Source organism: Hemiscyllium ocellatum, unplaced genomic scaffold (assembly GCF_020745735.1).
Source record: "Hemiscyllium ocellatum isolate sHemOce1 unplaced genomic scaffold, sHemOce1.pat.X.cur. scaffold_649_pat_ctg1, whole genome shotgun sequence".
In the NCBI taxonomy this organism is placed as follows: Eukaryota; Metazoa; Chordata; class Chondrichthyes; order Orectolobiformes; family Hemiscylliidae; genus Hemiscyllium; species Hemiscyllium ocellatum.
In genome coordinates, this window is record NW_026869152.1 from 157,311 (window position 1) to 176,760 (window position 19,450).

At 45.2% G+C, this 19,450-nt stretch overlaps 1 long non-coding RNA gene across 1 annotated transcript; it reads left to right on the forward strand.

The window, feature by feature from the left end:
* The first annotated feature begins 7,856 nt into the window (after positions 1-7,856).
* Positions 7,857-17,711, forward strand: LOC132814061 (uncharacterized). Its single transcript, XR_009644280.1, has 4 exons — positions 7,857-8,194; positions 8,459-8,565; positions 15,054-15,160; positions 17,626-17,711. It is a non-coding gene; the product is annotated as an uncharacterized LOC132814061 (long non-coding RNA).
* Positions 17,712-19,450: the final 1,739 nt, after the last annotated feature.

A 19,450-nucleotide genomic window follows, 5' to 3' on the forward strand; every position in this document is an offset into this window, starting at 1 on the left:
GGGGTAGAGGGAGGGGGTAGAGGGAGGGGGTAGAGGGAGGGGGGAATGGGTGCGAGGGGGACGAATCAGGGTGCGAAAGGGCGGCACGGGGGGGGGGGGAGGGGAATTGGGGGTTGGGGCGAGGGGGGCGAGAGGGATCGAGCGGGGGTGAGGGGAATGGGGGTCGAGAGGGGAGCGAGAGGGGGGGGCGAGTGGGGGCGAGGGTGGCGATTGGAGGGTGAGTGGGGGCGAGGGGGGCCACTGGGGGGTGAGGGGGTTCGAGGGATGGCGAGAGGGGTCGAGGGGAATGATTGGAGGGTGAGTGAGTGTGAGTGGGGGGCAAGTGGGGGCGTGGGGTGTCGGGGAGGTACAGGGGTGCGGGGGGGTGAGGGGGGTGACGTGTGCGAGGGGGGGACGAGGTGAGAGATTGGGGGCGAGGGGGCGATTGGAGGGCGAGTGGGGGGGAGAGGGGCGGGGGGAGGGGCGGGGAGAGGGGCGGGGAGAGGGGCGGGGAGAGGGGCGGGGAGAGGGGCGGGGAGAGGGGCGGGGAGAGGGGCGGGGAGAGGGGCGGGAGAGAGGGGGGGAGAGACGGAATGAGAGTGCTGGCTATGTCATTTCATCATCTGTGAAACACATTAAGACCGGCGAAGTCCCCCATCCTGAGAATTTTCTGCTCAGGACTCCAGTCACTAACTTGCTGCCAGATTTTGTTAAATAACCAAAAACACAACAGGAGTTGCACTTGCAGAGAATAAGGGAGCCACGGTTACATCAACATCAGAACACGAGGAGGCTATTTAGCTTCGTGAGCCTATTCCACCATTCACCCAAATCATGGTCATCTTCATCATCATGACAAATCCCTGTCTTTGTCCCATAATCCTTCAGCATTTTCATTCCAAATCTACCAACCTCAAATTTGAAATTTGCAAATAATTTCCAATCAATCGCTGTTTGTGGAACTTTATCAAACTATCCATTTCTGTGTATAAAAGTGTTCCCCGTTACTACACCTCAATGTTCTGACTCGAACACTTTATCTGTTTAATCTTTCTTCTTAAGTTAAGCCTTGAATCCAAGTATCACTTCAGTAAATCTGCACTGCACTTCCCCTCAGAGGGATACTCTCCTTCAGCCATGGTACCCAGCCCTGACAGCTTGGTCTAACTAGGTTCGGATTTGCTGAAGCATGACTTCTAATCCTTTGGTATCTCATCTTCTTCAGAGATCAATGTCAACATTCCACCGGCCCCTTGGTCACTTTTCTGAACCTGTTTGAGACATTTTCGTGAACTATACAGCTGGATCAATCCCACCAAGTTCCTTTGGAGTCCACTCTCTCTATTTTCACAATCACAAAATATCCGATTTTGATCCAACCTCTCACTTGCCGACATAAACTCATCTGTCGTTGTTTTTTTCATTTACTGAATCTATCAAGATTGCTTCCTAATGCTGTGCTTCCATCTACCTACACTTGGAATCGCTGTCATCTGCAGAGTGGCCCCAAATGTTGAATGTGGCTTTCCTTTCATTATGAATAGCGAATAATAAGATCTCCAACATCGATCCATGCAGGATATCACTAAACATATCCTTCCAATTAGAATACCTCTTACTATCTGCACAAATGTCTCTTGTTCAAATCAAATTCCTCTGCAAAAATATCTTTTGCATCTTATTACCTTTAATGAACAGTAGAAAGGTGTAAATTCAGGGACATGCTTCACAGTCAAATTTGCCTTGTGTTTATCTGATTGGGGGAGCAAGGAATCCCAGTAAATATTAATCGTTGTCTTCACTATATGGGAACTCGATCACAAAGATTAACAATGTCAAGTATTTATTCTCCTTCATGATTTATAAACTCTGGGCACATTGTGACCGAGTGGTACTCGCTTTTTTTTCAGAAACACAGGCCCTGCCCAACTGTTGGCTCACACTTGTTACACCATATGGTCCTCGTCCTCTCCATCTGAATCTCATGGCAAGGTACCTCGAACATGGAGAGGAGCAACTATTCCAAGCACTGAGATCCCACTAATTGGTAACACCACTCACCCTAATCCATAAGAGAAGCCGACTGGTCCCGCACTATGTCCCCATCTGAACCATCCTGCTGGCTGCGTTCCTTCCCCATATGAAAGTGGTGTTGGCTCTCTGGTGGCAGAAGGGAACGGAAGGATTTCTCTTCAATCTCATCTTTAGTCATTGGCTCGTCAAACTTATGGGAGTACTCAGTGGCAACAGAAGCAGAGGCTGGAGAGACAATAAATGATTGACATTGTTCTTTGTTATTTTCCATTGCTAACTGAAAGGTTTAGAACTTGAACTTGAAGTTAAGGGCTGAGCTAGAATCCTTGGATTAACTATCTGCTCAAGGAGCAGAGTGGGGTTACAATTATTGATTCAACACAACTTTGATATTGAATCACACATTGTTTAAGTTTCCTTGTGCACAACCACAGATCCAAGGGAAACACAAGGAACTTGGATTGAATAGGTTAAGCTCATGACTGAATAAAGGAATCTTGAATTAAAGCAGTGCAAGACATGTGCCTATTTGACCCACATATCCTTTGGGTAGGGAAGGAGTGCTAATGTAGCAAAAGATTTGATTGATTCAAATCATCTAACTGAAGAGACACATTTCCCTGCTTAAGTCATGAGATCATTGGAAGGACAAAACATCATTTCTGGTTAAAGAATTCACCTTTCTCACCAGGTAATGAAGGCACACTGTCTCTGCAGATTGAGTCGTTGGCCACTGTTTGAACCACCTGCCCAATAGAGCTATTTCCCTTTTGTGTGGCCAGAGGTTCTGCTTTTCTCCAAGAATGGTAAGGGTGAGCTGTCTTGTTTACTGCTGCCGCTGCTGCTCCTATAGAAATGTCACAGAACAACACAGATGCATCGTTTCAGGACACAAAAACAGGTTCTCAGTATCTGTGATTTACACAGGCTTCCTTCTCAACCTAAACCCATCAACATAGTTTTCTTTGATTTCTTGTATTCCAAGCTCCTCCTTGAATTCATCTGTTATTTGCTTCAATTATTCCTGATGAAGTAAGTTCTACATTCAAACCCCTTTTTGGTAAAGACTTTGTCGCCCTCTGCAAATTCCCCGTGAGATTTAATAGTGATTACAATTATATCCACAGATCCAGTGGATTCTGACATTCACAAGCAGAAACATCTTTTCCATGTCTACCCGATCAAACGTAACTGGACCATGTCACTCTTTTTCAATGAGACAAGACTGTCCAATCTTACTTGATGAATTCAAATTCAGTTTGAATATAATTCCAGTAACTATTCTTTATCTTCCCTACTGCCTCTACATTCATATTACAATATGAAGATCGGAACTGTTTGCAGTGCTCCAAGGGTGATCTGTCCATGGTTCTACACATATCGAACACATTTCCATTCTGTCGTCCCAGAAATAAACCCATGATCTACTTTTCTATTTAACCTCACAAACTGGTGCCATTTGCTGCCAGTGACTCATTGCTATCTCCAGATCCCTCTGCCCTATTTAAGGACTTATTTCCAAAGAGGAAGTGGTCTCTTTATTCTTTTGACCACAGTGTACTACCTCACACATGGGTGGAGGTTAATCTCCACAGCTTTGACTGCAATATTCCCTTAACCAAATCTTCCCAACAGTAAGTCTTCCTAAAAACAAAACGCCAACATATTAATGTACTTAATCTCGTCAACTATTTCTTATTTGAAAAGCACTAACTGTCGAGCTCAGTTTTGAACAAACATCCTCTGCCACAGTTATCAAAATGCCACAAGCTGAACGACAACCACTATTTACATTCATATTCATTGCAGCCTAAGAATGAGAGGTGGTATCATTGAGGGTCTATAAAATGGTCAAGGGATTGACCAAGTAGAGGCAGAGAAGATGATTCAATCTACAATGAGTCGTCCTAAGTTTACAATGAAGGGAAAGTTGGAGGAATTACTTCTCTCAGAGGATGGGGAACCTGGGGAATTCCCTGTCTCAGAACACTGTGGATTCTGGGACATAAAGTAAATTTAAATAAGAGACACACAGACTTTTAATCAGTAATGGGTTGAAGGGTTAAGGAGGGCTGGCAGGAAAGTGGTGTTCAGGCCAAGATGAGATTCACAATCAAGCTGCCTAAATTTTAAACATGAACACTTCTTAACAGTTCACTCGATCCTAACGAAATATTTTGTGCAAAACAAATCACATGATACATAGTTATTCAGAGAACAAAACAAGTTTGTTCATTGAAGAACCCAGAGGAAAAGGTGATGAAACAATGTGAGTTTGATATACCTCAAACATCATTTCAAGTGCATTCTCTGCATAAATTCTCCTTTTCCTCCTCGAAGTATTCAACTTCTTGAATAATTGAGAGAATGAAGTCACAGTTGTACAATACATAAATCAGACCCTTCAGTCCAACTTGCCCATGCTGACCAGATATCCTAAATTAATCTAGTCCCATTTGCCAGCATTTGTTCCATATCCATCTTAGACCATAAGACCATAAGACATAGGAGTGGAAGTAAGGCCATTCGGCCCATCGAGTCCACTCCGCCATTCAATCATGGCTGATGGGCATTTCAACTCCACTTACCAGCGTTCTCCCCGTAGCCCTTAATTCCTCGAGGCAACAAGAATCTATCAATCTTAAACCCTTTCTACTGATTATCAGTTTATTTTACTTTATCAGCACTTGAAATACTGACTTTTTTTCTCTAAACATTGGTGAAAGAAAACATAACTTCATTCATCCAAATTAATTTTGTAATCTTTCACAAAGAAACAAGTGAGAACAACATATAGCTGAGTGCAAACCAAAATACTGCAGCTGCACGATATCTGGGAACACTCTAAAGGTGAGGCACTCATACTTTGGTGTAACCTGCAGTCTGGCCAAATTGCAGCAAAATGCTGTTCAATTTTATCTGCAAACTATTGAATAAATCCTCCTTGCACAATAATGAGGCAGCATTTTGGGATGTCATTTTTAAAATATATTATCAAAGTTACTCACAATTAAGAGTGATCACTTGGTACTGTCTGCATAACACAGTACGAAAAGGAATTAACAGTAAAAAACACAATAACCCAAATTCAGAGTCACAAATTCATTGATGTTGCATGGGTCCAGCATTTACAAGTAATCAATTTTTAAAAATAACTACAGATACATTTACTAACTATATTGGAGTACACTCAAGTTTCTTACTGAACAGTGACAGGATTGGACAGAGTCCGCATGGATTTAAGAGAGGGGAATCATACTTAGCAAATCTACTGAAAGAATCTACAGAGTCGAATATTAAAGTAAGAAATAGCAGGACATTTAGAAAAGCTTATCATTAAACATGGTAGACTGGGTTTTGTGAAAGAGAAACTATATTTGACAAATTTGCGACAGTTCATTGAGGAGATAACTAGCAGGGCAATCCAATGATGTTCTGTATTTGGAATTTAAAAATGCAAATGATAAGGTGCTACATAAAAGTTAATTGCACAATTGAGGAGCTCATGGTATCGGGGTAATGTATTAGCATGGATTGAGGATTGGTTAACCACGCTGGCTGTTGCTGAGTCCTCACTTGCAGTGCTGTATACAATGTTAGCTCCCATATTTAATAAAGGATAAACCAACATCGGAGACCATTCAAAAAAGATTCACTTAGCTGCTTCGAGCATGAAAGGGTTGACCTATCAAGAATAGATAAGCAGGGTGATCTTATGGAAACAAGATTCTGAGGAGCTTGACAGGGTGGATGTTGACTAGATCTTCCAGCACCAGTGAAGTCTCAAACCAGGGGACATTACAGAGGGGAACATTCATTTTAGAAAAAGTCAAGATTTTTTTCTCTCAGTGAATGGCTAGAATTTTCTCACCCAAACTTTAGTGGAAGTTAAATGTGGGAGGGGAATGGTTGGGTTACTCTTCGGAGGGTTGTTCTGGCTTGTTGGGATGAAGGGCCTGTTTCCACACAGTAGGGAATCTATGATTCTATCTCAAATTATTTTAAAAGAGGGCAGATAGATTTTTGAAATATTGAGCAGTTGAGGGCTATGCGGATCAAGCATAAAAGAGGTGTTGAGGTCTGGGTTGGCCCAGCCATGATCTGATAGAATGGGGGAACAAGCTGAAAGGGATGAATGCCCTCCTCCTGCTCCGATTCCTCGAGGCTCCATTTCATGTTTTTTTTTGTCTCCAAAGAAGAGCGTAATACAATGTGCTAAAGATTTTTGATGTTGTGAAAATGGGGTGTTTATGTACTGATTCAGATAGCATTGATTCATCAATCACAGCTATACAGTCATGAGTAGGAAGGCAATTCCCTCCATGAATAAAGGAAATCTACTGTAGAGCTCAAGCAAAGGGAATTCTTACCCTCAGTCAACTCTCAACCCATCCTACCTCTTGCAAAAATGCCTTCCCGTTTTCCAATTCCTCCGCCTCCGACGTATCTGCTCCCAGGAGGACCAGTTCCACCATAGAACACACCAAATGGCCTCCTTCTTTAGAGACCGCAATTTAGTTTCCCACGTGGTTAAAGATGCCCTCCAACGCATCTCGTCCACATTCCACACCTCCGCCCTCCACACCCCACCCCTCCAACTGTAACAAGGACAGAACGCCCCTGGGGCTCACCTTCCACCCTATAAACCTTCGCATAAACCAAATCATCTACCGACATTTCTGCCACCTCCAAAAAGACCCCCCACCAGGGATATATATTCCCTCCCCACCCCTTCCCGCCTTCTGCAAAGACCGTTCCCTCTGTGACTAACTGGTCAGTTCCACGCCCCCTACAACCCACCCTCCAATCCTGGCACTTTCCCCTGCCACAACAGGAACTGTAAAACCTGTGCCCACACCTCCTCCCTCACCTCTATCCAAGGCCCTAAAGGAGCCTTCCACATCCAAAGTTTTACCTGCACATCCACTAATTTCATTTATTGTGTACGTTGCTCCCGATGTGGTCTCCTCTACACTGGGGAGACTGGGGGCGCCTCCTAGCAGAGCGCTTCAGGGAACATCTCCGGGACACCCCCACCAATCCACCACACTGCCCTGTGGCCCAACATTTCAACTCCCCCTCCCACTCTGCCGAGGACATGGAGGTCCTGGGCCTCCTTCACGCCGCTCCCTCACCACCAGATGCCTGGAGGAAGAACGCCTCATCTTCCGCCTCAGAACACTTCAACCCCAGGGCATCAATGTGGACTTCAACAGTTTCCTCATTTCCACTTCCCCCACCTCACCCTAGTTCAAACTTCCAGCTCAGCACTGTCCCCATGACTTGTCCGGCCTTGCCCTACCTGCCTGTCTTCTTTCCCACCTATCCACTCCACCCTCTCCTCCCTGACCTGTCACCTCCATCCTCTCCCCCACCCATTGGACTCTATGCTACTTTCTCCCCACCCTCCTCTCGCTTATCTCTCCACGCTTCAGGCTCACTGCCTTTATTCCTGATGAAGGGCTTTTTCTCTGCCCTTTGGATGCTGCATGAACTGCTGTGCTCTTCCAGCACCACTGACCCAGAATCTGGGTTCCAGCATCTGCAGTCATTGTTGTTACCTCCCATCACATGACCCAACATCTCAGCACAAGCAGGACACACTGCGCATGCTCCAGCCAACAGTGACCCCGGGTGATTGATGTCAGCACCGGACCAATGAAAGGACGGTGGGCGGAGCCGGAGGTTGATCCTCCAACCAATCACAGTGAATGAAGGGCGGAGCTAACGTAAACCATGTGATCACCCTCGCGCCTGACGCAGAGTCGCTGTAATGAATGCTCGGGAAGTTATGGAGAGAAAGGATACGGTAAGGAAAGAAATAAACAGGGAAACGGGAGAAAAACTGTGTTGCTATGAGCGGAGAGGTTTTACAAACAAATTGTGCATGTCGGAAAACACAAATGTGAACGTCCCAGTCCCGTGTTTGCAGTAAATGGGGAATTGCCTCAGCGGCTGCAGGCCTGAGTGAGCGCCGCCATCTTTATTCGGGACAAGGATTCACTGGACACGTGCGGAGCCGCCATCTTTGTAGGGGGCAAGGTGCAGCCAGGCGCATGTGCAGCCTCTCTCTGGTACAGAGTCATTGTGATGACAGCAGCCAATCCTGCTCTGATTCACCTCTGGGCTCCCTCAGGACCACTTTGTCAATGTCCAGCTTCCTCAGTCTCCAACCATGGGGGTATTTTTGGTCTGTTTAGTACTGTATTATTACTTTTATAGACCCTTTGTAAATGAGTTTTTCACTGTGGCCCAGCCCCTGACCATGTGCTGCTCTATTATCAGATTACTTTTTTCTTGAATATTTTTGACAGTCAAGAATTCTTTTTTCCAATAAGCAAGTGTATTTTCCTTCCATTTCTGACTATCAAATTCTGAACCATTTTCATTCCCTGTAATTCATTTTGCACTCCCTGAAACATCAACTGTGTTTCTCCTTCCACAGATCCCAGTGATTAATGCCAAAGCCCTGTTGCCTGTGGAGAGGGTGATGTTTGACTTTCTTGTACAGCTGCAGTTTGTGTGGTGAAGGTGCTCCCACAATGTGGTTGGGTAAGAGACATTACAGATTATTCATTACAGCAACAGTGATGATTTGAAGATAATGTTCAAATCAAGAACAGTTTGTAGTTTTATTATCATGCTTTCACAAAAATATTATTGAGGACTTTAGATATGAGGCCAGAGATGGAGATATTTGGTCAGGTGACCAAAAGCATTGCCAAAAAGTAGGTTTTGAGGGATGTCTTAAAAGTGGAAAGCAGACCTGTGAGGTTTTGTCTGCAAATTCCAGACCATGTTGCTTTAGCAACTGTAGAATCAGCCACACAGTTGAAGTAATGAATTAACAAATCATTGGGAGTCTCGAAGAAAATGGGTTGTCGAGGTCTCAAAGGATGTGTGGTGAAGGGAGCTAGGGATGATCACAGCCAGGAATTATATGAAGAGTGAGTTTTCTAAATTGTTGTTGCTTATGAATAGGAGCCTTTTGATGGATCAACATGTTTGGGGAGAAGTGAGCACATGGGCGACAGTTTTCAATTTTTCTTGAGATTACAGGGAGGTTGAATTTGGGAGGCTGGCCAGGAGTGTGTTTGGATAATTAAATCTGGAGATAACACACCATGGATGAGAGTTTCAGTATATGAGCTGAGACGAGGGTAGAATCAGCTAGAAATAGTGGTGTTGGAGTGGGACTGGGCTGTCCCCTTCACCTCACCTCTGGGATTCAGCTGGTTGTCAGGTTGTGAATCAGGGCGGTAACACAATCGGGAGCTGAGTGGCCCTGGTGGAGCCTAAAATGAGTGTCACTCAGCTGGCTGTTGCTGAGCAGCTGCTGCTTGTTCGTCCTGCTAATGACTACTTCCATCACTTTACTGCTGATCGAGTTGGACTGATGGAGGGAAATTGCCTGGATTGGATTTGCCCTGTGTTTTTATTTGAACATCCCTGGGCAATGTTCCACATTGTTGGTAGATTCCAGTGCTGGAGCGGTACGTGGCTTGGTGGGTGGCAAGTTCTGGAGCACAAGCTATCAGTATTATTGCCAGAATGTTAGCAGGACCCATAGCCTTTACACTACTTAACCATTTTGTTGATATTATTCAAACTAAATTGAACTGGCTTAAAGCTCACATCTGTGACATGAGGAACCACTGGAGAAGGCTGAGATGGATCATCCCACTTTGCATCTGGCTGAAAATTGCTGCAAATGCTGTCATCTTATCTTATGCATGGATGTGCGAAACCTCCATCAGTAAGGGTGGGGATATCTGTAGTGCTTCCTGCAACGAGTTGTTTAATTGTCCATTACCATTCACAACTGGGTGTGGCAGAACTGCAGAGCCCTGATCCACTCCATTGGATGTGGGATCACTTAGCTCTGTTGCTTGCTGCTGATGCTGTTTGATATGCAGATAGTCCTGCTTGGTAGCTTCACCAGGTTGGCACTTCATTTTTAGGTATGCCTGGTGCTGCTCATGGCATGCCCTCCTTTCCTGTCCATTGTGATGGGTGAGTGCGGGATGTACAAACCCATGAGATTACAGATTGTGCTGGAGTACAGTTCTGCTGTTGTTATCCCACAGTGCCTCAGAGAGATCCAGTTTGAGTTCCTACATCTGTCCCATTTAGCACGGTGATAGTACCACTCAGCACAAGGGAGGTTTTTCTCAACTTTATGGCGAGGCTTTGTCTCCAAAAGGACTGTGGGATGGTCGCTCTTACCGACACTGTCATGGAGAGATGCATTTGCAGCTGGTAGATTCATAACGATAAGATGTAGTATATTTTTCCCTCTTGCTGGTTCCCTCACCAGCTGCTGCAAACCCCATTTGAACAGTTATGTCCTTGAGGACTGAGACAGCTCAGTCTGAGCTACTCTCTCAGCTACTGAGTTAGACTCACCTTCCCAGAAGTCCTTCGCTCCTACCTTGCACCTCTAATATTCCATGTCTTTTTTTTCACTGGAGAAGGATGTGGAAGCTAGAGAGTTTGGAGAAATGAATAGTGAGAACTTGAAAAGTGTCTGTTACAGAGGAGGAGTTTCAGGATGTCTTAAATTGCATCAAGGTGGATAAAGCCTTGGGACCTGATCAGGTGTATTCCAGAAATTTGTGGGAAGCTCGGGAAGTGATTGCTGGGCCCCTCCCTGACATATTGGTATTATCGTTCGTGACAGGTGAGGTGCTGGAAGACGGGTGCCATTTTTTTTTTAAAAAGGTGGTAACAAAAGGCCAAGGAACACGAGAACAGTGAGCCTGAAGTCAGTGGCAGGCAAGTTGTTGGAAGGGATTCTGAGGGACAGGATTTACATGTATTTGGAAAGACAAGGAATGATTCGAGAGTCAGCATGGCTTTGTGCGTGGGAAATTGTCGCTCTAACCTGATTGAGGTTTTTTTTGAAGAAGTGCGAGGAAGATTGATGAAGACAGACTGTGGACATTGTCTATATGGGCATTGAACAAGGTTCCACAGAGCAGACTGGTTAGCAAGGTTAGATAACATGGAATGCAGGGAGAACTATCTATTTGGATACAAAACAGGCTTGAAGGTAGGAGACAGTGGGTGGTGATGAAGGGTTGCTTTGTGGACTGGAAGTCTCTGAAAAGCAGTGTGCTGCAGGAATGGATATTGGGTCCTTAAATAAATGACTTTGATGTGAATATATGAGGTAGGTTTACAGAAAATACAAAATTGTAGGTGTAGTGGACAGTGAAGAAGGTTAGTTTAGAATACAACAGGATCTTGATCAGATGGGCCATTCGAGTGAGGAATTCCAGATGGAGTTCAATTTAGACAAATGTGAGCTGCTGCATTTTGGTAAGGCAAATCAGGACAGGACTTAATGTATTTAATGGTAAGTTCCTGGGGAGTGTTGCTGAAAAAAGAGGGAATTGTTCCTTGAATGTAGAGTCGCAGGTTGGCAGGTAGTGAAGGTGGTGTTTGGTATGCTTATATTTATTGGTCAATGCATTGAATACAGAAGCTGGGACGTTATATTGTGGCTGGATAGGACATTTGACAATGAGAACCTTTTTCCACGTATGGAGTCAGCTATTACGAGGGGGCATAGCTTTAAATTAAGGGGAGGTAGGTATAGGACAGATGTTAGGGGTAGATTCTTTACTCAGCGAGTCGTGAGTTCATGGAATGCCCTGCCAGTAGCAGTGGTGGACTCTCCCTTTTTATGGGCATTTAAACGGGCATTGGATAGGCAAATGGAGGATAGTGGGCTCGTGTAGGTTAGGTGGGCTTGGGTCGGCGCAACATCGAGGGCCAAAGGGCCTGTACTGCGCTGTATTTTTCTGTTCTTTGTTCTATGATAAAGCCATTTCAGGAATTCCGTTTTCAGTTCGAATGTTCCTGTTCTGAGAAGGATGTTGTGAAACTTGAAATGGTTCAGACAAGATTTACAAAGATTTGCTACAGTTGGAGGATTTGGGCTACACGGAGAGGCTAAATAGGCTGGGGTTAAATTCCCTTGAGAATCAAAGACGGAGAGGTGACGTTTGGGAGATTTATAAAATCACGAGGGGCGTGGATATGGTGAACAGCTGGGGTCTTTTTTTTCCCAGGTTAGGTGAGTCCAAAACAAGACCACGTGGGTTTAAGTTGAGAGGGCAAAGATTTAAAAGGGATCAAAGGGGCAACGTTTTCAAGCTGAGTGTGGTGTGTGAATGGAATGAGCTGCCAGATGAAGTAGTGGAGACTGATACAATTACAACATTTAAAAGGCATCCGATTGGGTACGTGATTAGGAAGGGTTTTGAGGAATTCAGACCAATATCTGGCAAGTGGGACTCCGTTAGTTTAGGACTCCTAGTTGGCATGGGCGAATTGGTCCATTGTTTCTGAGCTGTACATCTCAGCACAGATAATTCTTGGATCTGAGAAGGTTAAGCAGTGATTTCGACAAGGGGGAGATTTGTTTCTGGTATATTTTAGTTTGCAGAGAGAGGGAAATTATTAACAATGTCACAATATTAGTAACTACTTGAAGTTAAATGGAAAATAATGTGAATATGTGACCTATATTTTACTGAGTACATTCTGAGCATCTGGAACAGTCTGAACAGCGGGTGGACACAGATTCAACAGGTGTTCTCAAACAGATTTGCAATTTTACTTTTTACGGAAAGATTGGGAGGCTGTGGGTAAATGCGAGGGGAGTTGGGACGGATTTGCAGCATCTCCAGAGGGAGAGCACACAGCCTCAATGGGCTGAATAGCCCCCAGCCCCTGTGCTCTGTGATACTGCCCCATTCACTGTGAATGATGAAGCTCATCCCAAGGCAGAGAGAGCGAGGAGCCCACCACTCACCTCACAATGGGGGATGGCTTGATTGACGGCAGCTCCAGACCAATGGGAGGAGAGTCTGTGTGGTCCTGCAGCCAATGGGAGTGAATGAGGGGTGTGGCCAGCAAGACGACACCTGTCCATGAGCTGTGCAGGTGCAGTGTCACTGGGTGGGGGTGGGAGAGACAGCAGGGACTGGGACAGAGGCTGTCGGACCTGAATTACAAACTCCCGGTAAATTAAAACCAAAAGAACTGCAGATGCTGTAAATCAGAAACAACAACCAGGAGGTTCTGGAGAAGCTCAGCAGGTCTGGCAGCATCTGTGACGAGAAATCAGAGTTAACGTTTCAGATCCGGTGTCCCTCCTCACAGCTGATGTTACTGTGAGAACAAATGTTGGTTTATATGCAGAAGGTAGGGTTTGGGGAGGATGTAAGGAGTAAAGGGTAGGTAGGGATAGAGCGAGAAGAACGGTTGGATGAAGGAGTGGAAATCGATCTGGCTGGGGGAGGGTGACTAGCTGTTAATGGAGACTATTAGTGGCTAACCATAGGTAGTGTGTAATGACAGGCTGTGAGAACAAGGCCTGGTGTGTGGGGTAGGGGGCTAGGACATGGGGTTGTTAAGCTATGGTTAACCACTAACTGTCTCCGTTGTAAGCTGTTCCCCACATACATCACTCCACGATTGGAGCTGCAGATGGGCGGCACAGTGGTTAGCACTGTTACATCACAGCGCCAGAGACCCGCTTTCAATTCCCACTTCAGGCAACTGTCTGTGTGGAGTTTGCACATTCTCCCCGTGTCTGTGTGGGTTTCATCCGGGTGCTCCGGTTTCCTCCCACAGTCCAAAAGTGTGCAGATTAGGTGAATTGGCCATGCTAAATTGCCCGTAGTGTTAGATGTAGGGGATTGGGTCTGGGTGGGTTGCTCATTAGAGGGTTGGTGTGGGCTTGTTGGGCCAAAGGGCCTGTTTCCACACTGTAAGTAATCTAATCTAAAAAAAACCTCTTGAATATCTTTCCTAACACCCTCTGTCCTCCTTTAATATGTATCTTAAAGTTGTTCTCTTTAATCAATGTTTCCAGCTTTCGTGGAACACTTTCGGAGAATTGTCAGTGTGAAAGGCTCCATAAAATGCAGGTAGTTGTTGTTAATGTCTGACATCAGGAGAAACAGGAATGAACCCTCACTCTTCTACCTCTTATAAGAAGATGGGGCTGGGACTGGAAGACCAGGCAGTGCCTGTCGGTCCTCCAACCAATCGGAGTGAATGAGGGGCGTGGCTATAAGCAACCACGTGATCAGCTTCACTGGCAGCACAGTGTGTGTTGTGACCAAGGCATTGGGAATGTGTGAAGGTGCAGGGCAGGGGAAAGGATTGACCACGAAGAGAAGGAAATTTTAATGGAACGGGCTGAGACGTTTTACAGAACTTAGTGCACATCGGAAAACACCAATCTGAAAATCCCAGGACCGTGTTTGTGGCAAACGGGAAAATGCTTCAAATGGTGAATGGTGCGAGTGAGAGCCGCCATCTTTATTGGGGGCAGTGATTCATGGGACATGAGTGTGGCAGCCAACTTTGTGAGGGGCAAGCTGCAGGGGACACATGCGCAGCTTTGCCTGGCAGGGAGTGATAGGGCAGGATTTACAGAGTGTCAGAGTCAGGGTGTTTTCAATGTCAGAGTGTGATGCTGGAAAAGCACAGCAGGTCAGGCAGCAGCCAATCAGTGGGAAGGAAGATGGACAAGAAGGTGGTGCCGAGTTGGAAGGCTGGATCTGGGATAAGGTGGGGGGAGTGGAAATGAGGAAACTGGTGAAATCCACATTGATCCCATGTGGTTGGAGGATCCGAACACAGAAGATGAGGCGTTCTTCCTCCAGGCATCTGATGCCTGGGATTTGGCGGTGGAGGTGGCCCAGGACCTGCATGTCCTTGGTGGAGCGGGAAGGGGAGTTAAAGTCTTGGGAAACAGGGTGTTTGGGTTGTTCAGTGTTTTACTGTTCCTTTCACACACCTTTTGTAAGTTAATTTTCCTCTGCTGCCCAACCCCTGACAACGTGCTGCTCTCTAAACGGACTGAATTTTCCACAATCACTTTGCCAGTGAATAATTCCTTTTTACAACAAAAGAGTGCATTTTCCTTCCATTTCTGACCATCAAATTCTGCAACATTTTCATTCCCTATAATGCATTTAGCACTCCCTGAAATATCAACTGTGTTTCTCCTTCCACAGATCCCAGTGATTAATGCCAAAGCCCCATTGCCTGGGGAGAGGGTGATGTTTGACTTCCTTGTACAGCTGCAGTTTGTGTGGTGAAGGTGCTCCCACAATGTGGTTGGGTAAGAGACATTACAGATTATTCACTCAGCGACAGAGAAAAGTTGAAAATGTATGTGCAAATCAACAACAGTTTGTATTTTTATCATTTTTATAATTTCACAGAAATACTATTGATAATTTCTGACATTAGGAAACAGATGGGTATATTAGGTCAGGTGATCAAAAGAATTGCCAAATAAGCAGGTTTTCGGGAATACCTTAAAGGAGAAAAACAGATATGAAAGGGTTAGGATAGGAATTCCAGACCGTGTTGCCTTGGCAACAGTAGAAACAGCCAATCCGGTGAAGCAATGAATAAAGACATCGTTGGGAGTCTGACAGAAAATGAGTTGTTGAGGTCTCACAGGTTGTGTGGTGCAGGGAGACAGGGATGTTCACAGCCAGGAATTACATCGAGTGAGAATTTGAAGTTGCTTGTAAACGGGAGCCTTTTGTTGGATCAACAAGTTTTAGAGCAAGCGAGCACTTGGGCAATAGAGTTTTAGATATTCTTGAGATTATATGTAAGTTGAATGTGGGAGGCTGGCCAGGAGTGTGTTTGGATAATGGAGTCTGGAGATAACACAGGGATGGAGCAAGTATTTCAGTAAATGAGCTGAGACTAGGGTGGGGTTGGGTGATCTCACGAATGTAGAAATAGAATGAAGAGTCAGGCTCCTCATCATCATCATCATCACTCCCCCTCACCCATTCACAGATATTGTTCCTTATTCTGTCTGTCTTTTCTGGTTATGTCCTGCTCACACATTCTGCTACCAACTAATATTTTACTTCAAGGTTGTTGGAAAATCCTTCTCCATCTCCACTCTCCCTTTCCTTTCTGAAGTCCTTGTATTCGGTGTCCCTCAAGGATCTATCCTTGGTCCCTCCAGTTTCTCACCTACATACTGCCAGGAGGTGACATCGTCCAAAAGCACTGTTAGGTTTCACATGTACACTGACCATGTCCAGCTCTACCTCCCCATCATCCCTCTCCATTGCTCCACTGTTATTCTGTTATCAAACTGCTAACCATGCTCCCACTACTCGATTAGCTGCAATTTCCTCCAATGAAACATTGCAATGGTTAAACCCATTGCCTTCAGTTGATGTTACAAATTCCTTTCCCTCACTGCTGAGCCCCTCTCTCACTGGGAACTGAGGCAGAACTACACTCTTCACAATATTGCTCTCCTATTCTGACGCCAAGGTGACCTTCTGATCAGACATCTACACAATCACAAGCACCAGGAATTCCAATCTGTAAAATGTTGCTTGTCTCCCCCTCGCCCCAGCTCCATTGCTACTGAAACCCCTTACCTGTCTCGGTGTTGCATTAAAGTTGACAAAACTAAAACAGAACCCTTGATTCTGCGACTGACCCAGAGTCTGGTTCTAGGTTCCCTCATGCTGGGACACATCCTGTCAGTCTTTACCTTGTCAAACCCCTGAGGAAGCCGATATGTTTGAAAGAGTTCACTTCTCATTCTTCCCAAATCGAGTGAGTAGAGTCCGGACTTCTTCAGCCTTTTCTTAAAAGAGAATCCCTTCAAACCAAGGATCATCCCAGTCAATCTTCTCTGAATGCCTCCGATGAAGTGATGTATTACCTTAAATAAAGGGACCAAAACTTCTCTCATTACTCCAGATGTGGTCTCACTCGCACTGTATAAAGTTGCTCTCAGGTATATACTTCACACTCTTATACTGCAAATCCCTTGAAATCAGGAGCAATATTCCATTCCCCTTCCTGATGACCTGGTGTAACTTTGTGCTAGCTTGCTTTGTTTCCTCCACATTTACCTCTTGGTCCCTTTGTGGTGCAGCTTTCGACAGTTTCCACCAATTAAATAGTCCTCTGTTCTTTTTATTATCTCCTCCAAAATGAACAACTTCACATTTTCCCAAGTGATTCTCCATTTGCCAACTTGTTGCCCACTTCTCCAATGGATCCCTCTGTGTAAACTGTTTATAATCCTTTTGGAACTTTACTGTTATGCCTTTCCTAGGAGATTTTCCCCATCATTCTTCTAAACTTTTCCTGGGAACACTGGGCAGTGGGAAGCATGCAGAGTTGCTGTCTTTTAAGGGATACTCTATGGAATGACTGGGAGGAGCTTACTGCCTATTTGGTCAGAATGGTGACAACTTGCCCCTGAAGCTGCATGAGCCTTTCACCCCCCCCCCCCATGTCTTATTGATGAGGCACAGCGGCAGCACGGAAGGAAAGAAGAAGCAGCAAATCCTGCTCTCCACATCTCACTAACACTTGGAACATTCTCTCCCATGTGTCAAAGATCTGCCCTGTTCAGTCACATGAAGTCCCAAGATGGAAACTGATAGAAACCCACGTAGATTTCCCCCTGAACTGACTGCTGACCTCCACAAGGGGTAATGTGTCCAGTCATCCTGGGCCAGGAGGAGGGGATGGTGCGAGTTTCTAACCTGATCTGACAGTGACGGATTTTATAAACTTGTATTACAGGTGGACATTCAGATGGTAACCTCAGTATTTGTAACACCAAACTCTGACAGAATTACTCAATTCATCAGGACCTGGATATTTGCATTTAGTTGTGAGTATTGTGTTCCAGCTCATTCCTATTTGATGCATAAAAGTTCTCCTTTCAATCAAACCATCCTGTCAATAGATCTCCCCCAAGTCTTTCATATATGTCTTGTCAACAGATTATGATGAGCTGATGAGTGTAAGGTTGATTATTCTAATGTATAATTTCTGTGAACCCCTCTGTCACAGTGCAGCCACAATTTCCTCTGCTACAAGGAGAACAATCAGTTTCCCCAAACCCCTGATTCCCCAATGTCTGTTTGCTCTCTATAAGGTACACATCAGGATTGTGTTGGAACATTCTCCACTTGCCTGCATCAGTGCAGCCCCCAACAATATTAAAGAAAGTGAACATCCTCCAGGACAAAGCACTGTGCCTGAGTGGTGTCCCATCCCCCACCTTCAGCATTCCCTCTCCCCACCCCCGGGGTACAGTGGCATCACTGTGTAAAAGGGAAAGGCAGCATTGTCCTCCCAGACCATAGGGCTGCTCTCTCATTAGGGAGAAATGTCTGGTGGTGGGTTTAACCTGAAGGTTACCACAGCCCAGGCAAGGGGAGAGGTTAGAAAGGAGAGTCCATCTATTGTAGATGGATATTCTTGATATGTACCATTAACACCCATGTTCCTGCAACTAAAATCCCCCATGCCTTGAACCATCCTGGTAAATCTCCTGTGCCCCCTCTCAGGGACCCTGCCATCCTTCCCAATGTGTGGGCGATCTCTGGTTTGCACAGACCCAGCTGCTCTGTGTTCCTGTGGGTAATGTCATTATAGAACAACAGTTGCACTAAACCTCACTGTCTGTAAGGGTGGGAGACACAAATCCCAAAAACATTTAAGATGTATTTAGTGTGCACTTGTGATGCCATTATAGATGACACTTTTCCACAAGTACTGGAAAATAGATCAGGATAGTTCGGTGGTAGTTTTCTTTCTCACAGATGGATCGCCAGAGTATTTTTCTGTTCTGTATACAGCTGAGATGTTTATTATAGGAATATGACAGGCTCCATTGGACATCAGGTCAGAAAAGGTGATACTAGAATAGATGACACATGGTTGGTCGATGTTTTTGGGAGGTAAGTGAGATGGAGAGTCTGAAGATGAAATTCAGAAGCTCAGCTCAGGAATCAGAAAGGGCCATCATCAAGTGAGAAATAACAATTGGGTGTCCTGAAGGCTGGAAATAAAGAAAGGCACATATCGCAAAGTTTTGAGAGAGGGGAGGGGATTAGAGATAGGGAGGATAATGAAGCTGGAGGACATGAAAGTTGGAAAGTATTCTGAGGATGGAGGATGTTACAGAGATAGATATTTATGATAGAAATTTTTGGGTTTTGAGGCTGGAGAGGAATTATTGAGATATGGAAGAGTTGTAAGGCTGGATGAGGTGGCATTGACAGGGATCGTTCCGAGATCGCTAGGATTTAGAGGTAGCGAGCGTTGAGTCATAAAGTTATACAGCATCGACACAGACCCTGTGGTCCAACCAGTCCGTGTTGACCATAATTTTGAACTGAACTAATCGCATCTGCCTCCACTTGGTCCAAATCCATCCTAGCATTCCCTATCGATATACGGGTCCAAATGTTTTTTCCTCTTTAGAATCCCATTCCCCTATCTTTTTACTCTATATTTACCCCTGACTAATTCACTAAACCTAATCATCCCTGAACACTATGGGCAATTTAGCACGGCCAGTTCACCTACCCTGTATATCTGTGGTTTGTGGGAAGAA